The 19,079-nt window shown below is 46.4% G+C and overlaps 1 protein-coding gene across 1 annotated transcript in view; it reads left to right on the top strand.

Moving 5' to 3' along the window:
- The first annotated feature begins 2,533 nt into the window (after positions 1–2,533).
- The window catches only part of LZTS3 (leucine zipper tumor suppressor family member 3), a 52,785-nt gene continuing 36,239 nt past the window's right edge, over positions 2,534–19,079 (top strand). Inside the window, exon 1 of the mRNA XM_088133204.1 lies at positions 2,534–2,807. The gene's annotated coding sequence lies outside the window, so the exon portion shown is untranslated. The remainder of the gene's footprint in view (positions 2,808–19,079) is intronic.

Below are 19,079 nucleotides of genomic sequence, written 5' to 3'. Positions count from 1 at the left end.
GAAGTAGTTTCCATCCAGTTTCTCATTTATTCTTTTCTGTTTTTGTTGTTTCCAGGTTTTTAAATGTTTTTAACAATTTGTAAACCACCCAGAGTTGCTGGGAGGCATATAAATTTAATTCCTCCTCCTCCTCTTTGCCCACAAATTCCACATGGCAGCCCCTTCTCTGCAGTAGAGAGATAATAATGTTGATCTACCATACAGGACTGCTGTAGGCCAGAATATTTGCGCCCACTCATTGTTCCTCCAATTTGGCCTCACCGAACAGGGACATTCATGTAGGAATTGTACCCAGAACCAACACTCAGAACCTGTTGATTTGATTTTGGATAAACAAATAAACATCTTAAATGTGCAGAAAAATATTTGATTGGCCCAACGTGTTTCGAAATGCACCTCTTCCTCCGAAGAAAGGCACACTCCTGCATTCTGGAATCTGGGAAAAGTGGTAACAGGAGAAACACCGCTGAGCATAGACAGAGTGCATCTTTCGAGGGGTCCATTTTCTTCCTTTCTGTTCCCCTCTGGATTTATTTTCTTTATCATGGTTGTTCTTTTATCTGGTGTTGCTTTTGTGCTTTTTGTATTGCTCTTTGCTTTTAGACGTTTTAACAATTGTAAACCACCCAGAGTCACTGGGAGTTGATACATTTAATAAATTATCACTATTATTATGGTTGGTTGCACAGCCAGACAGATGTTTAGACTGGATCTGGCATTTTTCTCCACCTCTCGAATCCTTCCCAAGGACCTGGGATAGGCAGATGTTGTTTGATGGTGTTAAAGGTATTTGTCGCAGGATGGAAGCTGTTCCAAGTCAAGCTGCCTTTTGCAGTTGACTGATGTTGTCAATGCTGAAGATCAAGTGGTGTTCCAGATGTTTTGGGACTGCATCTAAGGTGCTGCTGCTGCTGCTGCTTCTTCCTCCTCCTCCTTCTCATAACGTGATCGCAGCTGCCATTTCCTTAGCTGGTGTCGGCCTTCATTTGCATCGAGTTCTTCCCCAAAACTTAGGATGTCGCAATGCATCAGTGTGGTATATATGGGGATCCAAGCAGGGTGGCCTTTCGTAATTGACAGATGGAAATTTGGTCAATGCGATGATGATGATGATGATTTCCAATCCTGTATCTTCAGGAACGTGACTCCACGTACCTCTTACCTTACTAAATGAGAATTGTTGCAACTGTCCCCACCCCAGTGAGAAAAGACTGATGTACTGTTAGAATGCAGTTGTATAATTACGTTCACTAGGCGTGCTTAACAAGTTGGAGTTTATTTAAGCCCTGTCTCTATAGCAGCATAATATTCGTGGGAGATGGAAAAAGCTGGTGAAGGCGTGGCAACCAAGGGGGTGCAAGGATGAGAATGGGGGCCTCGCCCCACGCATCGTCCCGCAAGCTTGTGACATTCGGAACCCTGTCGGCAGGAAGGGGACCCCCAGCTCCCCCCCGGACCTGACGGGAGACGGGGCAAGAATCATGACCTGGTGCCTGGAGGCTGGCAGGGCTGGGACGGGGCACAACAGGCCCAAACGCAACCCAGGCAAGACGGAGGGGCTGCGGATTCCCAGGCCAGCCGATTCCAGGATGGCACCATCTTTGGCCATTGATGGCGTTAGCCAAGGTTGGCTCGGAGCCGCCCAGCAGGCGGAAGACGGCAGCCCGGAGGACTTTTGCACAGCTTTGGACCAGCCACGCCTTTGCCTGGGGCAGGAGGCACTGAAGGCTGGTTCCAGCCCTTGTCCGTCTTGATTGCTGCAATTCACTCTACGTGGGGCTGCCCTTGAAGACTAGGTGGAAACTTCGGCTGGTCCGGGCACTGCCCCGCCCACCTCTGCTGCGGGAGCTGCGCCGGTGCAATTCGAGGGCCTGGTTGTAATCTGTAAAGCCCGGCAGGCTTTCAGTTAGAAGGGGGCCAGCCGGACAACAGCCCTGCGAGGTCAAGACCAAACCTTATCCCAGCCAAGCCCTGAAGGAGGCGGCTCCGGCCCGTTCCGCTGCATTTGCACTCGACGAGCCTCTGTGTCTAAGTATAGGTGGGTGAGAGTGTGTGTGTGTGTATGCAAACACACAGGCACACGTGCAGCTATCCCTACTTGCACACGTGCAGGGCCGGCTGCGCTTGCCCGCCCCGCTCAGCCAAGCCGAGGCACATGCAAGCGGGAACGGAGGCGCCTTCACACGACCCGCCGCCTCTCGGTCCAGGCACGGCGAGATCGCCCGACTGCCGGGGTTCGCACAGCGCACTGCGCCACCCACCAGCCAACCACGTTATAGCTGCTCCTCCGCATTCCCGCGCTACGCCCCCTCCCGGCCCCCCGCGCCCCGTGCACGTGGGAACGGGCCGGCCCCGCTCGCTCGCTCGCTCGCTCGCTCGCCCGCCCGCCGCCCCGGGGCAGAGCTCTGCGGGGAGAGAAGAGTTACAAGGCCGGCGATCCACCCTCCTCCTGCATCCCGCCCGCCGATAGGCTGGGGTTGCGGCCGTGGCCGGGGGGCGTGGCCGCCGTTTGCCGCAAGAAAAGGGAGCAAGATGCGTGTCGGCGAGCGCGCGCGTGTGGACGGCTGACTCGGGCTGCGATGCGAGCTCGCCCGCCGCGCGGCTCGCCCTCCTACTGCCGAAGCCCGGCGCGGCGCTGCCCGCCCGCAGCGCTCCGATTCCCGGGCCGGGGGCGCCGTCGCCTGCCCTGCCCTGCCCTGCCCCGCCTGGCGCTGGCGCTGGCGCTGGCTCGGGGCGACCCCTGCGCAGCCCGCGCCTGCCGCCCCTCCCCGGGAGCGCGGCCGGACCCGGGCAGCCGCCCGCGGAGGGTAAGGGCAGCGCGCGGGGCGGGGGCTCCTCGGGCCGCGGGGGGGGCGTGTGGCGGCGGCGGCCCGGATTCCTGCGCCAGGGGTCCGCGGCTGGGCTGTGAGTGCGCGTGTGTGGACGTGCGTGTAAAGCACACCCACCGGGGAGAATATGCCGCACGGCGGAGGATGCTCGTCGGGGCGGGGGGCGAAGCGAATGCCCGGCGTGCCATCTTCGCCTCGCGGTTCCCTTTGCCCGGTCGGGTCGGAGGGGCGAGTTGCGGGGCGCTTTTCGGACTGAATCGCACACGGTGCCTGACCTGCTCCACACGCACGCATCCTTGTGCAGCGTTACATCTGGTGTGTGTGTGTGTGTGTGTACGCGTCTACACGAACCCAGCTCCCACTGATAAGGCGTTGGGTATGTGTGTCGGGTGTTGTGGGTGCATGGGGTGGGGGGGAAGAGGTTCGGTAGTTTGGACTTCTTTAAAAAAAATTGGTAATGATGTCATAAGGAGGGTGCCATCCAGGGCCCCAGGGGAGATTTTGGAGGGGGCGGGGGGGGCGCCTGCCGATTATGTCATCGGCTTCCGTGGGGAGCTGGCTGATCACGCCACCCGCTCTCCTTTTGGGGCTGAGTAATGATGCAGAAGGGGGGCGCAGGGAGAGCAGGAGAATTTTCATCATAATTCCTGCAAATCTGTATTAGGACGAAAAGCGTATTAGGACGGAAAGTGAAGCGAGGCGCGCGGTCGGTCGTTGTGGCAAAGAGGGACTCGAGTTTATTTTTCAAGAGGCTATTTAAAAAGTATCCCTTTTTTGCAAGTCTTTGACTTCCCTGCCTGCCCCGGATCCTGTCCCCCTGCAAACACCTGATACATACCCCGATCTCCTTTTGCTGCAGATTGGTCTCTCCTGCTCATCAGATATCTGGGTTTTAATTTTATTTTTTTTATGGGAGAACGTTTTAAAAGGCAGCTCTTGTTCCCCTCTGGCTTCTCTGGGAAATTGGCCCTGTTTCTTAGACCTGGCGGATGCCGGGGGTGGGTGTGAAAATCTGGTCTGCATAACCCTAACCTTCCCCTTTTGGCTACTGCCCATATTTCTTAAAATTTTGTGTGTGTGTGTGTGTGAGAGAGAGAGAGAGAGAGAGAGATACTATATCTCTTCCAGATCATCCTTCCTGAATTCTTGCTGGAGCAGTTACATTTGCTTGCACTAATGTCAGGAGAGGCATAAATTTTTCTGACTGTCCAGGAGGAGGAGGGGGGAGATAAAGGGATCATCCTGCTGAATCTCCCCCCACCCCCGTCATCTTGTGGGGTGGCCTCAGGGATCCACTTGGGGGCCTGGGACTCCAGACAGGCATATTTCCTGCAGCTTGGCATCTTAATCCAGCTGTTTTGGTGTGTGTCTGCGTGTGCGAGTGCCAGCTTTTTCTAGAAGAGTGAGAGGAACCAATATCTGCAGTGCTGCATCAGGAAAAAGCGAGGGAACGATCTGGGTACTGGGCACTTGGGTTTATTTTCACGGGCACTTGTGTTTATTTTCACGCTGGCTGGGCATGATGTAAACACATGGGCAGGGGCACATACCAAGCACACACTCACACAGAGCTGGGTGAATGCACCCGCGACTAAATTGCACCGGGCCATTCCAGGAACGGCTTCGACTTTTCAGGCATTGCGAGGGAGGGCAAATCTCTCTTACAGCCAAGCTGCTCCCAGAAATTCCCGCGTGGTGCATCTGGAGCGCAGCGGCAGCGGATCCACAGGACAGCTGTGGAGTGAAAGGGCCACGTTGTCCCTGCAAGCAGGACCCGTGTGGTTTGTTTTAGCAAAGACTCTGAGCATGCACGGAATGCTTTCTCGTGCACGGAATAGCGCCGGGTCTATCCGTGTCTGGAGAAGGCCTTGGATTCTGTTTCTTTCTCTCCTGGATACTGATCTCGGGGAGGTGGGGAGGGAGCCAGGACGGGAAGGGGCTGTCTTTATTTAGCTCCTGTCCAAATGACCATGGTCAGTTTGAATAGCGGTCGGTCTGGGTGGTTGGTCGGATGGCTGCTTCCGGAGTGGCCTCTTTTGGGACCTGGAGGCGGCAAAGATGCTTGTGGTCAGTCCCTGGCGTGCGCTGGACGAAAACGTTGGGCCCTCAATTTTTCTGAGTTTATTTTCCCTGCCATTTCTCATGCAATTGAATGGGGGGGGGAAGCGTAATTTTCAACTTCTTTCCAAAGGAGAAGAGAATATTGAAATGGTATTTGTGGGTTTGTAGCACTTAACTGAATGATCAGATGGCCAAGAGGCACAGAGGAACATCTCGTCTTTCATTTATTACGTGCGATGTTCCCAGGGGAAAACGCTCGGATGGATCGCTTCCCATCGGATTCTTTTTCTCAGATTGGGAGGCTTCTAAGGGAACTATCCGAGAAAACAATATCAGCCATTGTCCTTTCTTCCACCTCCAACAATAATGGTAGTTCAAAAACACCACCAAGAGAAATTTGAAAGGAATTCTCAAGCATGCAGAGAATAAGGCGGAAAAACGGAGGCCTCTTTTGTAGGGATGAAAACTTTTGTGAAACGGCGGGGTTGGAGTTTGCACAGCAGGAGAAGACGATAGGATATCTGTTCTCGGCTTGTGAAGGTGGAAGATGTAGCATCCTGATCAGAGATTACAGTATATATCAAATTGTCAGACACAGCTCAGAAATTGTACAAAATTGTACAACATGGGAACCGCCCAGAGTCGCTGGGAGTTGGGTGGTATATAAATGTAATAAGTAAAAATAATGTAATAATAATTAAATAGTTTACTGCAGGGTTTCTCAACCTTGCCCACTTTAAGACATGTGGACTTCAACTCCCAGAATTCCCCAGCCAGCTAAGAATTCTGGGAGTTGAAGTCCACACGTCTTAAAGTAGCCAAGGTTGAGAAACCTTGGTTTACTGTATCTTTTCGTATTTCATGAGACAAATGGATGTGCTTTGGTGAATGCTTTCAAAGGGGATTGACCCTTGGTTGCTAAAACTTTCTCCTCCTGATTGCAGAGCACACCCCTCACTCTTGCAGCCAGGAATGAGTAAAACTTTTCTTTGGGGCAGCGTGTGACAATCGGGGATCAGGGCTGGGAGAGGGTGTGTGTCTGCATTGCTTGCAAAGCCAGGCACTCTGCCACACCCCCTTGTTCAACTGTCCTGAGGGTAAAAGCAATACCTCTACTTATGGGGTTTTCAACAGTGAGTAAACCCCTGCTTGAACACAAAAGAATCCAGACCTAAAGGTTGCATCTCTAGAAAAGGCTGGGGCTCTTTTCCAGAAGTTTCCTTTTAATTCTTGAAAAACTAGATAAGTCTGTGCGTGCAACGTTTGGGATAACATGTGGGTCACTTCCAGGCTGTGGAAAACAAACCAGTTTCCGGTTGAGTTCATTGATGAAAATATCCAACAGAGATAAATCAGCAGAGGTCTATTAAGGCTGAACACAAAACAAAGCAGATATTTTATCTCGTGGGACTGAACGTGGCTCCCTCAACTTATTAGGAAACTTAATCTTAGATTATATTTGCAGGGGGATTCCTTGGGGCTCCACGGTGGGTCTGGTCTTCCCTCTTCCCCAGCTTTTGGAAGACAGATTTTACTCAGTAGGATAGGGTGGGGGCAGCTTCCAAGGAGAGGAACCGAAACCAGGTGATGTGATTCTGTTGGCACTTAGAATAAGGCTGAGTCCTAGGAAAATTGGGCAGGTGAGTGGATTCAGGTAGGTCTTTACCTGGACATACTTGGACGTATCCTTTGCTTAAGGTGGTGTTTCTCAGCCTTGGCCACTTTAAGATGTGTGGACTTCAGTTCCCAGAATTCCCCATCCATCCATTTGACACTGTAGATCAGTGTTTCTCAACCTTGGCCGCTTGAAGATGTATGGACTGGGGAATGTATGGACATGCTGGCTGGGGAATTCTGGGAGTTGAAGTCCACACATCTTCAAGCGGCCAAGGTTGAGAAACTGGCTCAGAGGAATGGTCTTGCAAGGGGGGACCGTGGATCTCTCACACCTTGCATATAAATGCTCGTGACTTTAGCTGTGCTAAAGTGCCACCCATCAGTCTTTGATCCAACAGAAAAATAATTCAGTGGTGATTGCACTGGGCTCATGGATCTGAGCTAGCCAAGGGTAGTGTCATGACCTGTCTATTGTGGGTCAAATTAAGGAGAAGAATCAGTGGGTACTCCCAGCTTTCCTTCCCCTCTTATCTGCTGGTGATGAACAACCACGGGTTGCGTTCCTCGATGTGGGGTAACCTGGAATGGCTGGGTTAGGGGAGTGATTAGTGGGACGGATAAGCCCTGATCTTTTTCTTGGTATAAGCTCTCCTCTGCCCGTCTGACTTGCCATTTGGGCTATTTCTGAACATGGGGCCACCACTCTTCCAAAAGTGTTAGCGCCACGTTCTAAAATAGGCGAAGTGGTTGCAAGTGCAGAGGAGGGCATGGAGTATGCAATAGGGAGGAGGGTTCCCGATGCTCTTGCTCACGGCAGCCCGCCCTGCACGCCTCTGATCTCTCGCTCGGTCTATTTCTGAACGCAGGTCTACCGCTCCTGTGAAAGGGCGCTAAACCCACGCTCAAAACTAGCCCGGCTGACGGGTCCCTGGCATGGAATGACCTGGGGCCAAGCAGGCGTCAAAAACTCCATCCATTAGTACAGCAGAACCAGTGAAAATGCTCTAATGATGGTGTCAGAGCTCACACCTCCCAGCTGGCAGAACCTGGTTCTCTTTTCTGGTTGGCATTGATCTGACACTGCATTGAGAACTCAAAAGGGTGGGCATCAGATTTGCTCTGCCAGAGATGCAAAAAATTGCGCGTTCGTTGACCCTGTCGTAGGGTCCTATGACTCTTTTTCTCTTTTTTGGAATAGTATTTTAATCTTTATAAGTAGATTTGTGGGGAAATCTTTAAATGTTAAAGACGTTAATGTGATGTGGAATGATATGCCAAAGCTCTGGAATCTGACGATGAGGAATTATGATTGTAGTAGGTGGCGGGGAGGAGGAGGCTAAAAGGATAATGTAGAGAAATTGGAAAAGTTATATTATTCCAAATATTAAGGATTGGCTTTTGGAAATGTGTAAGTTATTCATCCTGGAAAAGGCAGTGTTTTCTACTAATCAAAGTATGAAGCAATATGTTCTTCTTTGGCATAGATTTTATGATACTTTACAATAATATTTGGCATTATTGCAATATCACATTACACAGGCAGTCCTCACTGAATCGCCGTTTGTTCAGCAACCATTTGAAGTTATGACGGCGCCGAATGAATGGTAGTTACGGCTGGTCGTCAAAGTTACATCCATTGCGGTGCCTCTGTGGTCACGTGATCAAAACTTGGGTGCTTGGCAAGGGGCCTGCCTCCCACTGCTGATGAGATGTGCCCGGCCATTGGGCAGGTGGGAGGAGTTGAAGCGGAGGCAAATGTGCCAGAGCAGGAGAAGTGTGAGGTCCTCACCTAATGATCACAACTGGGTCTACTGGAGCTGCTGTCGCTAAGCAGTGCGGTCGTGTGATGTTTTGCCTAATGACCGCTTCGTTTAGCGACAGAAATTCCCAGTTCCAATTGGGGTCGCTAAGTGAGGACTACCTGTATGATCTTTTTTTGTAAAACAGTAGCTATACATTTAAAGATAAGGTAGTTCCCCCCCCCCCCCCCATTTTCTCTTTGTTTCTCTTTCTTTTTCCCAGTTTTTCCTTGTTTTTATTTTTATGGACCAATTAGTTCAATGGTTGTGTATTGTGATACTTTGCTTATATTTAGTACTCTTTTAAAATAAAGAATAAAGTTTGAGAGAAAGAAAGAAATGCACAGAATAAAAAAGTGGGAGAGAGAGGGGTGCTTTTACCAGCATTTTAATATCATCGTTAAGCTTCGAGGCTGATGTTGCATGCTGACTCAGCTCTACTTTCTGTCTGAAGTGGAATTTTGGACCTCCTGTACTCAGATGGGAGACCCCGAGCAAATCCCAGGGTTTCCTGGTGGTCTCCCATCCAAGTATTGACTAGATTAGGAAGTCAGAAAAACATCCCAGATGAAAGTGGTGGCAAAGCACTTCTGCCTGGTTGCCAAAAAACGTTCGCGGGGGCGTTCGTGTAGACACCCGGAGTTGAGTGTGCTTGTGCAAATTTGCACAGCGGGTGGCCTCTTGAATCACGGAAGGAATAGCAGAAGAGCCCAGTGGGAGACCCAGATAATCCAGACAGAGGCCTGAGCATCAGAATGTTTTTCCAGGGGCATTTTATGCACTTGTTGGAAACGGTTTCAAAACTGCCCGCTGTCCGGTTGTGCTCCAGGAGAGTCTTCCTCGCAGGCTGCAGCCAGACAGTGCCGTCCATGACCCCCTGAGAGGCAGCAGCGAAACGAAAGCAGGCGAAAGGGAGGTTTGGACGTGGGGGCAGGATCAGGGGGGCTGCAGCCATGCCTGGTCTGGCAAAGGCATTTTAAAGGGGGGGGGTGTGACATGAAGGGCCAGCAGCACTTGGAGCATTTGCAGCAGGAAAGATTCATCCGTCCGCCGAGCGATGGGCTACATCGCTTTGGAGTCCAATTGTTCTGCGCCATAGCCTCGCTCGGGTGGCCTTTCTTATCACTTTTGTTCTTCAAAAATAAAGCATTAAAGCCCATTAAAAATCTATTAAATCTATTAAAGCCCATTAAGAATCTATTGGTCTTACTGTCACCACCGAGCCCTTCCTTGATTTGGATTTGATGATGGGGTTAGGTGGAACGTGGGGGAGATACAGAATAGTAGAACCACTTTGTGGATGTTTAAACAAGGGTTGAATGAACTTTTATTATTTTATTTTGTTTGACTTTCAAAATATATTTTCTTTGTTTCAGTACAGTGATGTTTATATAGTATAATTAAGGATTACAGGTAATCCTTGCTTAATGATGGTAATTGGGACCGGCAACTCTGTCGCTAAGTGATGCGGTCATAAAGGGTGATGTCACGTGGCTGTGCTGACTTACGACGGCACTTCTGGCACTTCTGGCTACTGCTGTTAAGTGAATCACCATGGGTCATTAAGTGCAATGTCATGTGACAGTGACTTGCAACTTCCTGCCAGCTTCTCCATTGACCTTGCTTGTCAGGAGCCAGCTGTAACAGTCGCAAATGGCGATCACATGACCGCAGGATGCTGTGATGTTGTAATTGCGAGCCCGTTGCCAAGCGCCCAAATTGCAGTCATGTGACTGCGGGGATGCTGCATTGGCCACAACATCGAGGACCGGTCATAAGTCCCCCTTGTATAGCGCCATAGTAACTTTGGTCGTTGAATGAATGGTTGTTAAGCTAGGACTACCTGCATTGACATTCTGTTATTTAGCTTACTTAGAATACTTTTTTTTCTCTTCTCTTTTTTTCAATACTCTATCAATATTAATTACAATTTAGGATGTCAGTATTACAAGCATAAAATTATTTATCCAAAGTAGAGTATAACATTGAAAAAAGAATTCTCGTGACTCCAATCCAAGTATTTGTGGTGTGATAAAGGGTTCAATCTTAAGCTGATTACTTAATATTAAAGTCTCCATTGTTTTATTACTCAGTGTATATACAGTATATATTTACATGTCAGTGAAAGAGAAAAACAGATAAACAAAGCAAATTTAACAAGAATTAAAATACCAGAAAGGAGAAAAAAAGGAAAATAAAAAAGAACTGCGGCTTTCTGACTTCCCCTTTGATACATCTACTAATTTGCAGTATTTGTAGACATTTGGGCCCCTTTAGAAGCCAGACTGTAAGTGAGTGTATTTGCCATGCTGTGTGATGTGAGTCGTAGACGTTCTTTAAACGGGATGCAAACAGGTTCCAGTAAACAGTCAATCTATCTTCCTTCCTTCCTTCCTTCCTTCCTTCCTTCCTTCCTTCCTTCCTTCCTTCCTTCCTTCCTTCCTCCCTCCCTCCCTCCCTCCTTCCTTCCTTCCTTCCTTCCTTCCTTCCTTCCTTCCTTCCTTCCTTCCTTCCTCCGCCCATCTCCCCCCAGTGGGGGACTCTGCATGGCTCACAACACATTAAAACAATAAATAAATATACAATTAAAACCTATAACCATACACATTCACAAAAATAAAAGGGGGGGGGGAAAAAGAACAATAACCACATCTGCCTATCCCAGGTTCTTCGGAAGGGCTTGATAGGTGGCTAAAAATGCCAAATCCAGTCTAAACATCTGGCGGACTGTGACCAACCACAATAATAATATTATAATAATACAGTAATAATAACTTATTAAATGTACCTGTCTGCTGACTCCCAGCAACTATTACTTTATTATTTTTATTATTTATTTTATTATTACAATGCATTCATAAAATGCTAATGCCAGTCACTGCCTTTCCTGGCATTAAATATATACTCTTAAACCCATCACTCTGACACACAGATGTTTTTCTAGGGTTCAGATTCTGAGCTGTGCAACCCTTATGTGTCATTTTCACGAACTCATGCAAGCCGTGGTTTTGAGCAAAACCATATGGCGATTTCCCCCCCTGCGTTCTTCCTGAGGAAAAGGTGCCCTTCAGTAATTCACATAGAAAAACAAGGTTAATCTGCTCAGTGCTTTGTTGTGCAAGGCTGGCTTCGTGTTGGATAGAAGACAGGTAGGCTGCAAAAGTCTAGTTGGAGGCAAACCATCTTGTTGTGCAAAACTATAAGTATCTGGTTCAAAATAGCAACTGACCTGGCTTGGATGTGTTGTAAAGAGGACATCGCTCTTAAGTTGTCACTTGGAATATAAAATAAGATTCTGGGGAGACAAATGTCCTTTTATTCACCATTGGAAGATCAGCAGGTTAGCCCAAAGATGATTGAAAGGAAGGACGGACGGATGGTGGGCCTGATGATGTTTCTTTTTCTGTAACCCTGGCGTGTTCTTGCTGTTTCCCACAGCTTTTTCAGCTGAAGGCCATCCAACCAGAGTGGTAGACTGAGAATCTGGTGTCTTTTAATAACATACATAAATAAAATGAAATTCATAAAGTAAAAAATAAAACTGCAAACACCGTATCTGGTTCTGGTCTGCAAATCGTCCAAGTTACTGCTTTGGTCACTATTTAGCATCCTTTCGATTGTGCCTGATGAAAAGCAGTGTGTAAGTTTGAAGTTTACTCCTACCTCGATATAATATCCCACTTTTATCCACCTACTAGGGCTTGTGGCCCTGAGGACACAACAAGAATCAGTTCTGGGTTGTCGTCGTCATCAGCATCATTATTGTAAAAAAAATGGACAGATTTAACAAATTTTCCAAAACCAAATTGGATGGGAGAGGTAGTATATCAGAAGGTAGAGGTAAAATTCAACACAATGTTGATAAGCTGGAGAAACAGGCTGAAAATCACAGAAAGAAAGTCAACAGAAACCAGTGCAGTTAAAAAGCAACAATCAATTTAATTTAACAATCTTTTTTTTTTAAAAAGCAACAATCAAATACCCAGGCATCAGGTGGAATTGGACTGCCTTGGTAACGCTTCCTGCGTAGTAGCTAGTTGCAAATGCGAGCCGGCTGTGTGATGTGGCTGCAGAAAGGGCCAATGCCATCTTAGGCAGCATCAACAGAAGTGTCACTTTGAAAGCACAGGATATAATGCTTTCATTTTATTCTGCTGTAGTTGGCATTGTGTCCAATTCTTGGCATCACATTCCAGGAAGGATCCTGGACAGAGAAACTGGAACAGGTGGAGGGAAGGACAATAAAAATATTTGGGCATGGGAACTAAACTCGGTGCACAGTGAAAGAGCTGGTATATTTAGCCTGGAAAAGAAAAGACCATGGAGGAGGAATATGATAGCATTCTTCAAATACCTCTAAGGGTGTCCCAGAGGCGAAGGGCACAGCCTATTTTGTCTCAATCCCCATTGTCGTGCACCGGATAACAGATTTAAATTGCAGAAAAACAGGTTCTGACTGAACATTAGGAAAAAAACGTCTAAACCCTAAGAGCAGTGGAACCAGTTCTCCAGAAAGGGGACGGGCACCTTCTGTTGAATGTGTTAAAACAGAGGCTGGACAGCACTAAACACTTTATTTAGATCCCTGCACTGGGCGTGGGGTTGGCTGGATGACCTCAAGGGATCCTTTGGGTTCTGCGATTCTGAGAGCCAAAGGAGTCAGGCCAAATAAGGGTCCTGTCCTTTCTGGCCAGGTTCTCTCTCTTTTTTAAAAATAACTTTAATGGATTTTAAGATAAGAACAATAAAAACTAAAAAATATTAAAGGTAAAGAATGAAAAAGGAAAGAAAGGATCAAAAATAATAGAAAGGGCAAGAAGAAAGAAAGGGGAAAAAAAGTATTAAAAAGAATGACTTCAACTTTCCTCACAATAGATCAATTTACACTAAACTCTTACTCTAAGTTTACAACATAACTTTCATTTTTTCTACGGTCCACTATTATTTCTAATCACCAAAGCAAAAAGTCCAAATAAGGCGTCCAATTAGCCTTAAAATGACTCAAAGGCTTTTCTCTAATCAAAGCCCCTTCTGGCCAGGTTCTGCTGTCAGGAGTGATATAACATTTTGGAGAAAAATAAGGATGCTCCTGGGCTGAATTTGGCTTCTGGGCACTGCGTCAGCCAGGCCTTTTCCTTGGCGATGATACAATCATGATTTGCCATCTCTGAGATGGTTTTCAGCCTTCCTCATCTGATTTACAACCCCCAAACCGCCCAGGTCAGCTCGGTGTTGGTTTTACGATTAAAATCAATCAATCAATCAATCAATCAATCAATCAAATCACCATTAGATGAGTTCCATGTTTTACTTTATGGTGAATTTTCTATTGTGGTTTTAACTTTTATGTTGGTTTGGTCTAGGGCAGTGTTGTCCAAACTTGGCCACTTTAAGATGAGTGGACTTCAACTTCCAGAATTCATGGCTGGCTGGGGAATTCTGGGAGTTGAAGTCCACTCATCTTAAAGTGGCCAAGTTTGGACAACACTGGTCTAGGGCATGTATTAGGGCGGGAAGGTGAGCCAACCAATAAATAAAAATTGCTATTCAGGCAAGGAGTGTAAAATGGTCAGGATGACATGAGAAACTGGAGCGTACAGTTGCTCCTGTATAGAAGCCAAAATAGATATGCCCCAAATTCAGTAATGGTTTGTTTTGGGTTGTATGCCACCCAGAATCACATTGTTTAAGTCGGGGTGACCCTATAAATCTAGTTGATGAAGAATAAATAAAACAAATAAATAAAAGAGAGCAAAAGGGAAGACATCTCTGCCCCAGATATTTTGAGCATCTCTGCAACCAGAAGATCTAAGAACATTTCTCCAACTCTTCCTCTTCCTCTTCCTCCTCCTCCTCCTCTTCTTCTTTCTCCTCCTTCAAAAAAAATTCCCAATCTCCACCTGGTTGAACTCTTTTTCTAACAGTTTCATTGTAATTTCTATTTAAATTCTGGTTTTTTTTTAAATTGGTTTTTGTTCCTGAGCAATTTTCTTTTGAACTGTAGCTGCAAAAGGGCCAGAATAAAAGCAATGCTTTAAATGTATTGAATCTTAATTTCCTGGCTCAGATCAGTCTTTGATCTTTTATCATGGGAAGCCAGTCCATAGTTTTGGTTTCTTGGGCAAAAGCTGTTGAAGCGGGAATCTTACTGGATTTTATTTTATTTTATTTTTACTGCTTGATTAAAGTTAGCTGCCAGGAAACACACAGTAGCAGGTCTTAAAGAAGCTTTGGTAGAGGAATTTTAGCAGAAGATTAAAAGATTATTAAGAATCCAGACAGGTTATGGTGCTTCGCACCCAGCCAAGGTTATTCGGAGGATTTTATTTTTATTTTCTAGGTTAGGGTCATCTTTGCCTTGTCGAGGCTGGTCTTAATATTAGCTTGAAAATAAATAACTGGGGGAGACCCAAAGAATTTGTATACTTGCTGTTTCTTTAGTGGGTTTGTTAGAATTTCTGATGCCAGCTTTACCGGGCAGTTGAAAGAAAGGCTGGGAGAGCGAGTAAGATTGATGTCTTTTTCCCTAATGCCTCACCAGGCAGAAATTCAGCAGGTGAAGCTTCATTGTGATAGAAACATTGAAGGGTGAAGGGACCACTATGGAATTTGGGCTCGTTTAAAAGCACAGAGGGAGGGAGGAAACACACCATCTTTCCTGGGTTTGGACTTGAAAGAGCCGTTAAAGATGCTTTGGTTGGGTGGGAATTCTGGAATTGTCCACCATCTGAAGACTCGCAAGGTGGAGAAAGTTCAGATCAGCCACTGAGAACTCCTAAAGACTTGTAAATTGGCTACAGCCCTCATCCTGGTCCTCTGATTGTGATTCCCTTTGGGAAGGAACAGGATGCTGTGATTCTGGAATGTTGGTTTCCCATCCAAGTGCTAACCAGGGCTGAGCCTACTTAGCTTCCAAGATCAGCTAAGGTTAGCTCTTACCTGCTGAGGCTTCTAGTGGAAACTTGGCATTTTTTCCCCATCCTTTCCTTCCTCTGCCATCAGTTTTCAGCCATCCTGGCCAGAAGGAGCTCCAAAGATCTCAAAAAGGAGAACCAGATGCAAGCCTCTGACCATGGGTAGTCTTCTCCAATTTAGCTCAAAAACATTAGATGAATGTGGAAGAATCCTTTGAAGGTGGGGGCCTCCTTGAACCCTATCCTGAAGCAGGACAGAGATCAGGATCACCCATCCACACCCATTTCCTTTCTCAGAACCCCTGGGGAGGGGGACAACTCTTTAATTTCACCCCACTGGTCCCGCCATAAGAAAGATCTCTCTCTTCCCCACCCCATCGTGCCTGATGAACAATATTTCCTCACTGTTAAGGGGTCTAGTGGACAAAGGTAAAGATAGTTTTATTGAAAGATGAGTTCCCTGGTAATTAAACAACATTTAATTGCCTTGCTGTTGTGCAAAATCTTAGTCCAATGTTTCTCAACCTTGGCAACTTTAAGATGGGTGGACTTCAATTCCCAGAATTCCCCAGCCAGCATGCTGGCTGGGGAATTCTGGGAATTGAAGTCCACCCATCTTAAAGTTGCCAAGGTTGAGAAACACTGTCTTAGTCGATCCCCATTGTTTCTGCAGACAGGGAACTTCCATTTTAGGGCAGGTATTGTCTCCAAAGCTGGCAGGTCTCTCCCCGCAAAATCTAAGCTGCCCAGGATTTTGCCAACAGCTGGCCTCTTGTTGATGAACTCCAGTCAATTTCACCCCACTTGCTTTGCCTGGATTCTCCGTGCGCAAGAAGAGTTGCAAGGAACAAAGTCGGGGGCAGTTCCAGAGCACCAGGCTCTCTAAGGCTCTGTGGTGGGGGAACTAGGGGGAACTAGGGTTCAGAGCACAGCTGTCACCCGCATGCAGTCCATGGTTGGCTCTCGGGTGATCGGCGTGCACTTCATGGTTGGCCTGTGGGTGATTTTCACGCCCTTCGTGGTTGGCTCATGGGAATTGATTGGCAACGGATTCAGCCCTTTTCATCTTCTCTTCCTTGTTACTTTGAAGTAGGAGTTAGAGTAGAAGAGCAAAGGAGAAGGAGTGGATGAAGAACAGGGAGGAGCATCCATCCAGAAGTGAAGTCATGAACAAGCCAAGGACATAAGTGCCACCTTGACAGATGAGATCCTCATAGCTTAGCATTTTTCCCCAGTGGCCTGTGCACGCTCCCAAGTGCTAAGCAACCATGAACATTATCTGCTCTTCTTTGTCCTCGTCCCACCTTGTGATAGGCAGGAGCATTTTGTAATAGACACAGAGGCTGAAATCCACAGTACGTCGAACCCTAAACCTGGCTTGGCGAGGTGTTCTTGTGCCTCCATAAGATCCCACTGCCAAGGAAAGAAAGCCTATTATGGCTTCCTATGGTGGCATGGTTTGCACAATATGCTACGCTAAATTAAAATGGGGTCGGGTGGTTGGTGGGAACACAGACAGAGAGATTCCATCTGGAGAAATCTGCCAGCTGGGTAAGACCTGTCTCCCTGTCGCCTTCCAGTTTGATGGTATTAAACCCGTCTCTGCCTGTTGGCTAGGATGATGAGAATTGTAGTACCTCCATCAGGGTCTTGTGGGACTAGTGCAGTAAGCCCTGTCATTTCAACAATGACACAAACTTTCTGATGTGAAAACACTTACACCCCCCCATGCTCTCTCTGGGCTGAGAACTTGCAAAGTCACTTGATGGTGGGACATCCAGAGCATGGAAAAGTTCTACCCCGCATTTATCTCCACTGTGTTGAAAGCGATCCTAGCAGGCCAACAAAATCCTGGAATGAAATTTGGTTCTCTTTCTGCTGTAAGGAATTGAATGTGGCAGAGCTAAGGGTTGGTGCACTGTGCTTAACCATGTTTTTTTTTTGGCCTAGCCAACAATTGGTTGCGTCCACCCATCCCACTGAGCCAATGTAAGTCAATAGATTGCTTAATGTCATGACTCATTGTTAGATTGCTTAGTGCGGTGATATGGCATCATATGGCTTAGTATCGATGCATAGGCCCAGGGGTCTAAAAGTGAAGACACTTCTGGATGCACATACTACATGGCTGAGTGCCTAAGTTATTGTGAGTCCATTCTTTGACATTTTGTATAGCTTACATGCCTTCCTCTCCATTTCATCTCAATGGGCTAATCCAGTGAATTGGGACTGCAAATCCTGAAATTATTGGCCTGAAATCTTCAACCTGAAATCTTCCTTAAGGGCTAGGACTGTTTCAGATGTGTTCTAGTCACAACGCAGGCACTAGGTTGGGGGAAGCTGGACTAGCAACACAGGCTTACTCAGATGCTACTGGCCTTCTAAACTGTCCAGTCTTACAAGTTGCTCTGTGAAAAAAAAAATCTGAAGTCTATAGTTGGGAAACTGGATGAACCAAATTGACGCAGAAGAACTTATCAGCCTTTGAGTTCCTTCAAAACTTCCCATCAGAAAGCTGATATGAAAAATAAGGGGAAGGAAGAGATGCAAAAATTAGGCCTGATGTTTCAACCATGAAGATCTCACAAATGTGTCACTTTGGTTTATTTTTTATTTTCATGTTTCTCTGCATAGAGAATGGTAAGATGTAACAGTGAGTTTGTGGTTGAGGAGACATTTGGACTTAGGTATTCTCCGTGCCTTATCTGCTAAGTTACCTTGGCTCTGTATTCTGAGTTTTATAAACACGCTGCCTTGTCTGTCAAAGCAGAATAACTCCAGCGGACTTGGACTTTTGCTCATTAGCTGGTTGTAGCTATTTGGAACAAATTATCCTAGGAGGAATGCTCCAAGTAAACCTCTTGTGGCCTTGACTCAAGTGAAGGGGTGGAGGAGAGTGGAAAATCCATTTGTGAAGACATTTAGAGAACATTTCTCAAGGGTACGTACATACTTAACCACCACACTGCTCTCTTTAACTAATGTTCTTCAAGGAGCAGAAAGGGATTAAGAGTGAGCCTAGAAATTAAAGGCATGAAATAAGATAAGAAAAGAAAGGAAATATAATTGCCTCTAGTTTATTCCTCTCCGTACCTGTCCATCTTGCAAACCATCCTTGTTTCCACCATATCCATCCACCAATCCATAGATTGCCCTTTGTTCTTTCAGCTTCTCACCTCTCCCTTGTTAAGGGTCTTATGAACTCCATCCAACCACATTTTTTCTCAGTCTTCCCCTTTCTTTCAAGCCATTCACTCTTCCTCCATATACAGTATTTGTTCTATGGTTTGATCCTCATTCAAACCATTTCTTTCATACCGATCACTCAGTTTTTCATTCAGTCCGCCTTCATTCAGCACCCATTCATTCTTCACCCCGTTTCTTGTTCAACCTTACACGCACATGCCCTTTATCATAACCCACCTCTAGTGCGTTCAACTTATTTTTATCTCCCGCTGACAAACCTTACAAGCAGTGGGCAGATACAGGATCTTATAGACATCCATTTTAGCTTCTTTTGACAAATTTTGTTTGTCACAGGAGACCACATACTATTCCCTTTTTACCAGCATTTGCATATCTTAAAGTTTCTCCATCCATTTTTCTGTCTTGAGGAAACATTCTACCAAGGTAGATAAATTTATCTACTTATTCTAATATTTCATCATTTATATATATAACTTCAGGTGTTTGCTTTGTTTTCCATGTCACATAATCAATTAAAATCAATCATATCAATACATAGGATTGACCCCAAATATTCCAAAAATTAAAACGTAATGAATTTATTGTGTGTGTATGTGTGTGTGCGATTTTATGCGTCAACTTTGTTCACTGGGAGAATGAAAAGAGATTCAGCA

Source organism: Python bivittatus, unplaced genomic scaffold (genome assembly GCF_059951505.1).
Source record: "Python bivittatus isolate LINGU-HERP-01145 unplaced genomic scaffold, Pbiv_v1 ctg000070_np1212, whole genome shotgun sequence".
Taxonomy (NCBI): Eukaryota; Metazoa; Chordata; class Lepidosauria; order Squamata; family Pythonidae; genus Python; species Python bivittatus.
Note: the sequence above shows the minus strand (reverse complement) of the source record. Positions and strands in the feature narration are given on the sequence as shown.